Raw genomic sequence first — 11,401 nt, 5'->3', positions numbered from 1 at the left:
ACTCCTGATGTACCAAAACAGTGGAAACCCCCCACAAATGACACCATTTTGGAAACTAGACCCCCTAAGGAACTTATCTAGATGTGTGGTGAGCACTTTGACCCCCCCAGTGCTTCACAGAAGTTTATAATGCCCGGGCGTGAAAATAAATAATTCGTATTTTTTCCACAAACATGATCTTTTAGTCACCATTTTTTTATTTTCCCAAGGGTACCAGGAGAAATTGGACCCCAAAAGTTGTTGTCCAATTTGTCCTGAGTATGCTGATACCCCATATGTGGGAGAAAACTACTGTATGGGCACACGTCGGGGCTCGGAAGGGAAGTAGTGACGTTTTGGAATGCAGACTTTGATGGAATGGTCTGCGGGTGTCATGTTGCCTTTTGAGAGCCCCTAATGTACCTAAACAGTGGAAACCCCCCACAAATGACACCATTTTGTAAACTAGACCCCCCAAGGAACTTATCTAGATGTGTGGTGAGCACTCAGAACCCCCCAGTGCTTCACAGAAGTTTATAACGCCCGGGCGTGAAAATAAAAAATTCGTATTTTTTCCACGAACATGATCTTTTAGTCACCATTTTTTTATTTTCCCAAGGGTACCAGGAGAAATTGGACCCCAAAAGTTGTTGTCCAATTTGTCCTGAGTATGCTGATACCCCATATGTGGGAGAAAACTACTGTATGGGCACACGTCGGGGCTCGGAAGGGAAGTAGTGACGTTTTGGAATGCAGACTTTGATGGAATGGTCTGCGGGTGTCATGTTGCCTTTGGAGAGCCCCTAATGTACCTAAACAGTGGAAACCCCCCACAAATGACCACATTTTGAAAACTAGACCCACTAAGGAACTTATCTAGATGTGAGGTGAGCACTTTGAACCCCCAAGGGCTTCACTGAAGTTTATAATGCCAGGGCATGAAAATAAAAAAATCGTATTTTTTCCAGAAACATGATCAATTAGTCCCCAGTTTTTTCATTTTCCCAAGGGTAACAGGAGAAATTGGACCCCCAAAAGTTGTTGTCCAATTTGGCCTGAGTACGCTGACACCCCATATGTGGGAGAAAACTACTGTATGGACACACGTCGGGGCTCGGAAGGGAAGCAGTGACGTTTTGGAATGCAGACTTTGATGGAATGGTCTGCGGGTGTCATGTGCGTTTGGAGAGCCCCTGATGTACCTAAACTATTGAAACTCCCCACAAGTGACCCCATTTTGGACACTAGACCCCCCACGGAACTTATCTAGATGTGTGGTGAGCACTTTGAACCCCCAAGTGCTTCACAGAAGTTTATAACACTCGGACGTGAAAATAAAAAAAATCATTTTTTTCCACAAAAATGATATTTTTGCCCCCAATTTTTTATTTTCCTAAGGGTAACAGGAGAAATTGGACCCCAAAAATTGTTTTGCAATTTGTCCTGAGTAGGCTGATACCCTACATGTTGGGGTAAAACACTGTTTGGGCGCATGGCAGAGCTTGGAAGGGAAGGAGCACCATTTGACTTTTTCAACTCAGAATTGGCTGGAATTGAGATCAGACGCCATGTCGCATTTGGAGAGCCCCTGATGTGCCCAAACAGTGGAAACCCCCAATTATAACTCCAACCCTAACCCCAACACACCCCTAACCCTAATCTGAGCCCTAACCCTAGCCCTAACCCTAGCCCTAACCCTAGCCCTAACCCTAACCCTAGCCCTAACCCTAGCCCTAACCCTAGCCCTAACCCTAAGGCTGTGTGCACACGCTGCGGATTTTGCTGCGGTTCCGCAGCGGTTTTGGCTGCTGCGGACCCGCAGCAGTTTCTGCTGCGGTGTACAGTACCATGATTCCCTATGGGAATCAAAAACCGCAGTGCAGACGGTGCGGAATTTTCCGCGCGGATTATCTGCGGTTTTCAATCTCCTCTATTGAGGAGATGAAAAAACGCAGGACAAAACCGCAGAGCAATCTGCAGGTAAAACCGCAGGTCTTTTGACCTGCGGTTTCACCTGCGGATTTTACAAAATCCGCGCGGATGAATCCGCACCTAATCCGCAGCTTTAGCCTTACCCTAACGGGAAAATGGAGATAAATTCCTTTTTTTTTAGTTTTATTATTTTTCCCTAACTAAGGGGGTGATAACGGGGGGTTTGACTTACTATTTATGGCGGTTTTTATGTTTGGCGACTGTCACACGCTAAAAGACGCTTTTTATTGTAAAATAGTTTTTGCATCACCACATTTTGAGAGCTATAATTTTTCCGTCTTTTGACCCACTGAGTCATGTGAGGTCTTATTTTTTGCGGGACGAGTTGACATTTTTATTGGTACCATTTTCGGGCACGTGAAATTTTTTGATCGCTTTTTATTCCGATTTTTGGGACGCAGAATGAAGAAAAACCAGCGTTTCATGAATTTCTTTTGGGGGGGTACGTTTACACCGTTCCGCGTGCGGTAAAATTGATAAAGCGGTTTTATTCTTCGGGTCAGTACAGTTACAGCGATACCTCATTTAGGTAGTTTTTTTATGTTTTTGTCGGTTTTATGCAATGAAAACTATTTTATATAAAAAATAATTATTTTTGCATCGCTTTATTCTGCGAGCTATAACTTTTTTATTTTTTTGCTGATGATACTGTGTGGCGGCTCGTTTTTTGCGGGACAAGATGACGTTTTCAGCGGTACCATGGATATTTATATGCGTCTTTTTGATCGCGCGTTATTACACTTTTTGTTTGGCGGTATGATAATAAATCATTATTTTTTGCTTCGTTTTTTATTTTTATTTTTTAAGGGGTTCGCTAAAAGGGTTAACTAATGGGACAGTTTTATAGGGCGGGTCATTACGGACGCGGCGATACCTAATATGTGTACTTTTATTGTTTTTTTTTTTTATATTATTTCCAAAAAATGGATTTATTGAGGGAATATTTTTTTTTTTTTTCTAATTTATTTGGCGATTTTTTTTAAATTTATTTTTACATTTTTTTTTAATTTTTTTTTTTACTTTATTACATAGTCCCAGGTGGGACATCACTGTCCTGTGACAGATCGCTGATCTGTCACATCACAGATCACTGTGACAGATCAGCAATCTGTCACAGGCATTGAAGAAGACTTCCTCTTGCCTGCGCTTTGCAGGCACTGAGGAAGCCAGCTTCCTCAGGTCCCCGAAGGCCCCCGTCGCCATCTTGGATCCGGGGGCCTGGAGGATAGGAGCCCCCGGCAGCAGCGCTGCACATTGCGCTGCCGTGGGGGGCTCAGGGAAGCACGGAGGGAGCCCCCTCCCTCCCGATGCTTCCCTTTAACTCCCGGTACACCGCGATCATGTTTGATCGCGGTGTGCAAGGGGTTAACGTGTCGGGGGCGGTCCGTGACTGCCCCTGACACATAGTGCCGGGTGTCAGCTGTGATAATCAGCTGACACCCGGCCGCGATCAGCGGCGCTCACCACGTGGGCGCCGCTGATCGCGATAGACGTACTATCCCGTCCATGGTCATACGGGCCCGGGTACCGTGGACGGGATAGTACGTCGGATGTCAGGAAGGGGTTAATCTTAAGCTACAATTCTGCAGTCAGTGTATGTGCGCACTGTGAGGATTCTACGGTGCCAGCGGAGGGAGCTGGCTGTCATGTGACCGCAAGTATGTGATTTACATACTTCTGGCCATGTTCCGTATAGACTACAGGTGCTTCTCACAAAATTAGAATATCATCAAAAAGTCAGCAATCTTCCTCATGATTGTGGAGCTACTGAAACAAACTAAGGGACCTTTTTAGACGCTTAGGAAACCTTTGCAGGTGTTTTTGTTAATTATTCTAATTTACTGAGATAATGACTTTTGGGTTTTTATTGCCTGTAAGCTATAATCATCAACATTAACATAAATAAGCACATGAAATAGACCACTCTGTAATGACTCTCTATAATAATGTATATGAGTTTCACTTTTTCTATTGAAGAACTGAAATAAATTAACTTTTTGATGATATTCTAATTTTGTGAGAAGCACCTGTATATCTGACCTCGCTCAATACACTGGCATTGAGTAAGGCCGTGCCATCCAGTTGGCATGTGATCGCATGTATGAAAATCACATATTTGCAGTCACGTGCCTGCACCCGGCACAGGAGAATCCTCACAGCGTGCAGTGCATGCGATGTTGGAATCATAAGTCTGCAGTCACATAGAACCAAAAAAAGTAGAAATCCAGCTCAAGGAATAAAATTGTAGGTCTTTATTTCCAAATTCAATAAAACCAATAATACAAAAAGGGCTGCTATGTTCAGATAGGTATACCCACTATGGGGAATTACCTTGGATTGATCTGCAGAAAACTGCACCTCTCAGTGTCCTTGACTTATTCTCTGCGCTCTGCACCCCAACGTTCACCACCATCTGAACAACCAAATATATTTGCCCTGGGGCCCCGCTCTACCCATGGGGAGCTGAACCATCTTGCTGCCTCCAGGCATCACATCACCCCTCAGAGGGAGGCATTGTCACAGTGGCAACCGGACTCTGGGGTGCCACACACAGCCTCCACCTGCACCGCCTCACTCTTCTGTATACACAGCCTCATACTGCAGCAGCACCTCACTTCTCTCATTTTTCCATCACGCCTCTCATTTTCCCCCTCACTCCTTTCATTTTCCCTCTCCTCTCATTTTCTTCCTCCTCTCATTTTCCCCCTCACTCCTTTCATTTTCCCCCTCACTCCTCTCATTTTCCCCCCTCATTTCTCTCATTTTCCCCTTCACATCTCTCATTTTCCCCCTCACTCCTTTCATTTTCCCTCTCACTCCTCTCATTTTCCCCCCTAACGCCTCTTATTTTCCCCCTCCTCTCATTTTCCCCCCTCACTCCTCTCATTTTCCCCCCTCACTCCTCTCATTTTCCCCCTTACTCCTCTCATTTTCCCCGTTACTCCTCTCATTTTCCCCCTCACTCCTCATTTTCCCCCTCACTCCTCTCATTTTCCCTCCTCCTCTCATTTCCCCCCCTCACTCCTCTCATTTTCCCCCTCACTCCTCTCATTTTCCCCCTCACTCCTCTCATTTTCCCCCCTCACTCCTCTCATTTTCCCCCTTACTCCTCTCATTTTCCCCCCTCACTTCTCTCATTTTCCCCCCTCACTTCTCTCATTTTCCCCCCTCACTTCTCTCATTTTCCCCCCTCACTCCTTTCATTTTCCCCCCTCACTCCTCTCATTTCCCCCCCACTCCTCTCATTTTCCCCTCCCTCCTCTCATTTTCCCCCTCTCATTTTCCCTCTCACTCCTCTCATTTTCCCTCTCACTCCTCTCATTTTCCCTCTCACTCCTCTCATTTTCCCTCTCACTCCTCTCATTTTCCCCCCTCACTCCTCTCATTTTCCCTCTCACTCCTCTCATTTTCCGCCCTCACTCCTCTCATTTTCCCTCTCATTTTCCCTCTCACTCCTCTCTTTTTCCCCCCTCACTCCTCTCATTTTCCCTCTCACTCCTCTCATTTTCCCTCTCACTCCTCTCATTTTCCCCCCTCACTCCTCTCATTTTCCCCCCTCACTCCTCTTTTTCCCCTTACTCCTCTTTTTCCCTCTCACTCCTCTCATTTTCCCCCTCACTCCTCTCATTTTCGCTCTCACTCCTCTCATTTTCCCCCTCACACCTCTCATTTTCCCCCTTACTCCCCTCATTTTCCCCCCTTACTCCCCTCATTTTCCCCCCTCACTCCTCTCATTTTCCCCCCTCACTCCTCTCATTTTCCCCCCTCACTCCTCATTTTCCCCCCTCACTCCTCTCATTTTCCCCCCTCACTCCTTTCATTTCCCCCCCACTCCTCTCATTTTCCCCCTCTCATTTTCCCCCTCACTCCTCTCATTTTCCCCCCTCACTCCTCTCATTTCCCCCCCTCACTCCTCTCATTTTCCTCCCTCACTCCTCTCATTTTTCCCCCTCACTCCTCTCATTTTCCCTCTCACTCCTCTCATTTTCCCCCCTCACTCCTCTCAATTTCCCCCTTACTCCCCTCATTTTCCCCCTTACTCCCCTCATTTTCCCCCTCACTCCTCTCATTTTGCCCCCTCACTCCTCTCATTTTCCCCCCTCACTCCTCTTTTTCCCCTTACTCCTCTTTTTCCCTCTCACTCCTCTCATTTTCCCCCCTCACTCCTCTCATTTTCGCTCTCACTCCTCTCATTTTCCCCCTCACACCTCTCATTTTCCCCCTTACTCCCCTCATTTTCCCCCCTTACTCCCCTCATTTTCCCCCCTCACTCCTCTCATTTTCCCCCCTCATTCCTCTCATTTTCCCCCCTCACTCCTCATTTTCCCCCTCACTCCTCATTTTCCCCCCTCACTCCTCTCATTTTCCCCCCTCACTCCTTTCATTTCCCCCCCCACTCCTCTCATTTTCCCCTCCCTCCTCTCATTTTCCCCCTCTCATTTTCCCCCTCACTCCTCTCATTTTCCCCCCTCACTCCTCTCATTTTCCCCCCTCACTCCTCTCATTTTCCTCCCTCACTCCTCTCATTTTCCCCCCTCACTCCTCTCATTTTCCTCCCTCACTCCTCTCATTTTCCCTCTCACTCCTCTCATTTTCCCCCCTCACTCCTCTCAATTTCCCCCTTACTCCCCTCATTTTCCCCCTTACTCCCCTCATTTTCCCCCCTCACTCCTCTCATTTTCCCCCCTCACTTCTCTCATTTTCCCCCCTCACTTCTCTCATTTTCCCCCCTCACTCCTCTCATTTTCCCTCACTCCTCTCATTTTCCCCCCTCACTCCTCTCATTTTCCCCCCTCACTCCTCTCATTTTCCCCCCTCACTCCTCTCATTTTCCCCTTACTCCTCTCATTTTCCCTCTCACTCCTCTCATTTTCGCTCTCACTCCTCTCATTTTCCCCCCTCACTCCTCTCATTTTCCCCCCTCACTCCTCTCATTTTCCCCCCTCACTCCTTTCATTTTCCCCCCTCACTCCTCTCATTTCCCCCCCACTCCTCTTATTTTCCCCTCCCTCCTCTCATTTTCCCCCTCTCATTTTCCCTCTCACTCCTCACATTTTCCCCCTCCTCTCATTTTCCCCCCTCACTCCTCTCATTTTCCCCCCTCACTCCTCTCATTTCCCCCATCACACCTGTCATTTTGACCTCACAGCTATCATTTTCCGATCACTCCACTATTTTCCCCTCACACCTCTTCATTTTCCCCTCACTCCTCTCATTTTCCCTCTCACTCCTCTCATTTTCCCCTCACTCCTCTCATTTTCCCCCTTACTCCTCTCATTTCCCCCCCTCACTCCTCTCATTTTCCCCCTTACTCCTCTCATTTTCCCCCCTCACTCCTCTCATTTTCCCCTGACTCCTCTCATTTACCCCTCACTCCTCTCATTTTCACCCCTCACTCCTCTCATTTTCCCCTTCACACCTGTCATTTTGACCTCACAGCTATCATTTTCCGATCACTCCACTATTTTCCCCTCACACTTCTTCATTTTCCCCTTCGTATTGTCACTTTTCTTATGTGATACTGGAAAAAAATGAACACGTCTCCTTGAGTTTTACATGGACTCACTGTCAGTGAAAAAACACGGACATGTGAATAGCACCATAGATTATAATGGGTACATGTTCTATCACTGGAAAAAAGCGGATACAATGCAACATGATCGTCTGAATGAGGCCTAAAAAGAGCATAAAGTCAAGAAAAGTGCACCGTGTAGATACATTCTGCTGCCCCAGTGATCACAGCTTCCTGCAGGTGTAGGGGTAATATCAAGTCTTATTTGTGTTCAGTTTCTACCATAAGTTTATTAGACATTTAAAGGCAACTTGTTACTACACAGAGCTCTTTAAATTGGGGCTTGGATGTATGAGAGTATGTTAAAGGTGACAGAATGGTGCCATGAGAATAGGAATGAAATGTAGGACTCTGATGACTTTTTTATATTAGCTGCTGGTGCTCCTCAGACCCGGAGAGAGTTGAGATAAAGTAGTGATCAGGGGCAGAAGTTTATTTGCCTGGACTTCCTGTCGGTAATCCCCCTTAGGGTATGTGCCCACATTAAGTATTTTTGGTGTAGAAATTTCTGCACCATTTCTGCGGATAAACCCAGTGGCAAAAACGTGTGTTTTTGCTGATTTTTTTTACTTGCGGTTTTGGTGCAGATTTTCCCCACCCATTAGGCTATGTTCACACGTTGCATTTTTTTAGTGTTTTTTTTTTTTAAATGCAACGTTTGAGCTGCTTTCAAAAAGCAGGTTTTGCCTAGCGTTTGCTGAGTTTTTATTGCTGCTGCACTTTTTTCAGGTTCCATTTATCTTTTGTGCATGCTAATTAAGTTTCGTGCAAAAGAAAAAAAATTATCTGATTCAACTTCATCAGGTTTGGGCCCCCCCAAAAATGCAGCAAAACCTGATATCTGCGTTTTTGCAGTGTTTTTTTGCACTACTCATAGCTTTCAATGTGTGAAAAAAGCTCTAAAAGCACTAAAAAAATATAAAATACACTTGAAAAATAGTTAATTAGTTTACAAGAAAAGCAGAACTGCAGCTACAATCTGTATTTTCTTGTAGCTCTACTTTATTTAGTAGAGACTGGAAATTTTCTATTTTAAATGACCACTGCGCGGTGACATCATCTCATTGTGCTCCCATTATAGTAATCCTCCTACAGATGATATTTTCTATGTCCTGGAAGTTTTGCAGAAAATAGTAAAATCAAAACATTTGTTGAGGGATAAGAAAACTAGAGGATATACCTGGGAGAACGTTAAAAGAACGTTTTTATATAAAGGGACTCTATATGAAAATCTTACGTCCATTTTCTAAGACGGTGAATTAAAACTATTGTTTCTTTTAAGGGTTCGTCTACACGAGCAGATAAATGTTTAAACGAATAATGTGATCATACCGCACAACTGGCAAACAATGTCAGGCAAAAATGAAATGGTTGAATTGCGATTGTTAGATTGTTGCATCGAACATTGTGCACTGTGTTCACACAGACAATGTGACGTTTAGGTGTCGTCTTCTCTTTTTCTTTCAAATCCCTTAAGTGATACTAAGTATTTCGAATACATGAACTCATAAAGTATTGTACAAACATTTCTGTTGATATTGTATAATGAATATTTAATCAACTTAACAAAGCCAAGGTGTGTTTGCTAATTACGAAAATCTACAAGCTCCATCTGTACTGGCTCCAAAGCTGCATTTGCTACTGAACTATTTATTGCTTTGGCACACGGTCAACCCGATTTAGGACTTGAATTTCCGCTCCTGCCGGTCTAATCGTTGAACGAGTGAACAATCTCCATTTACATTATGCAATTTTTGATTGATGCACGATGAACGAACGCTTTTGGACTCTTGATTCAGTCACTCAACCCATTGGCATTATACAAGTATCATAAACGATGGGTCGTTACTAGAGTTGAGCAAATTTGTTCGGGTTCCAGGATACCTGGAGCGCGCCTTCTCATCAGCTGTTCGGGGCAGCAGCTGCATGTGTCGCAGCTGTGTAACAGTCACAACACATGCATCTAGAGCCCAATAAACAGGCTCTCCATGCATGTGCTGTGACACAGCCGCGAAACATTCAACTGCGGCGCTGATCAGCCGGCGCGATCCAGGAAGCCGGGTTACCTCGGCAGCTTATTCAGTAAGTGCTATAGCTTGCCGAATAAGAGAGAACCTGAACAAATTCGCTCAACTCTAGTCAGTACCATTAGAATCTGATCGATTATCGGCCATTGTAACTGGGTCTGAGGCTGTGTGCCCACGTAGCGATTTTTAAGCGTTTTTGTCGCGATTTTCGGCGCGAAAATGCTGCGAAAACATTTAAAAATCGTGTACAGAACGCCCCCCCCATGCATTCCTATGGCATTCCGCACATGCTGTGCTAATGCTGCGCTTTTTTCCGCGGCGGAATCGCATTGCGGAAAAAATCGCAGCATGCTCATTCTTTTGTGCGGAATCGCAAAGAATTGCCGCGATTCCGCACCCATAGGAATGCATGAGAATCGCTGACTTCCCGCATGTGGCTATGCCCACCATGCGGGAAGTTAAGCGTCTCATGTGCGTTTGGTACCCACGGTGTGGAGGAGAGGAGACTGTCCTCCAGGCCCTGGGTACCATACCCCTGTAAAAAAAAGAATAAAAAATCGGGGTATATTTACCTTCCGGTGTCCCGCGCTGCATTCCCGGCCTAAGCGTTCCCAGTAATGCCTTGCGGCAAGGCCCTGTAATGACGTAGTCTCGCGTGACTCTAGCGGTCTCGCGAGATCGCTATAGCAACGCGAGACTACGTCATCACAGGTCTCGCAGGGCATTACTGGGAACGCTGAGGCCCGGGATGGCAGCGCGGGACGCCGGAAGGTAAATATACCCCGATTTTTTTTATTTTTTTTAGCATTTTAACATCCTATCTTTTACTATTGATGCTGATAGGAACTGAAGGAGTTAAATTGAGTTCTGTCTATGTTGCATTCTCTTGTTTAAAACCTTATCTGTTCTTCGAGGAGATGTCTCAGACATCTCCCTTGTGAACCAAGGTCAAATACCTCTGCTTTTTCGCCTAAATGACTTTCTTTGTCTAAAACAAGTTGTAAAATCATTTGTACTGCGCATGTCTGTAAAATGTTTAAATTCTTTACTATAAAAGACGGAAGCCTAACTGATAAGCCAGAGGCGTCTTGGAGGCATCCTGAGTTGTACCATACAGCTGGTGTCTGTGTAGTTCTTCTCCACGGAGCTGATTTAATTAGAGACATATGATGCTTCACACCCAAGAACATCGGTCCTTCAGATGAAAGAGTAATCTGAGGGATCCCGACAGTTTCCTGGCGCCCGAAACAGGGACCTGATATAGGCACCTCTCCAAGACTACCCGATCTACAGACCACTCCAGTTACTGATGAAATTGTGAACAGCAGACCTAAACACCTGGCCAGGTAAGAGATCAATTTTTCTCTTCTCTGCTCTTCATAATCTATCATTATAACTAAGGTCCGTATAAAGGGGAATCTAGTAGAGGAGGGGGCCGTAAAATCAGGTCCATATAAGAACTCTGAGGAAATCGGGTGTGACACGCATATGTAATTTCTGCTCAAATGAGAGGTTACTGTAGGTTCTGTCTGTGCACAGCTATTTTTAGAAAAAGAGCTGATGCAAATCAAAATGGGAGAGGTCTGACATTATGGAATATAAGGCTGGGTGAACAGTTCATACTGCGCAGCCCGGACGGACAAGTTTTTCACAATAGACGGTTCCGCACTAGGAATAGAGGAGGTTGTTGAATGGCTACTTTGATTTGAAAGGTTGTGGAAAGTAGACAAATAAGCTGCACAGTAGGTATTCGTTCAAAGAGTGGTGATATTGCCTAACTGGGTCATGTGACAGCGTCCTTTCGGGGAGGTCACCGCCTAAGCTTAAATCA

The sequence above is a fragment of the Dendrobates tinctorius genome, unplaced genomic scaffold (assembly GCF_039654945.1).
Source record: "Dendrobates tinctorius isolate UK_male_01 unplaced genomic scaffold, ASM3965494v1 ptg000029l, whole genome shotgun sequence".
Taxonomy (NCBI): Eukaryota; Metazoa; Chordata; class Amphibia; order Anura; family Dendrobatidae; genus Dendrobates; species Dendrobates tinctorius.
The sequence above is the reverse complement of the archived record's forward strand: the minus strand, read 5'-3'. Positions refer to the sequence as shown.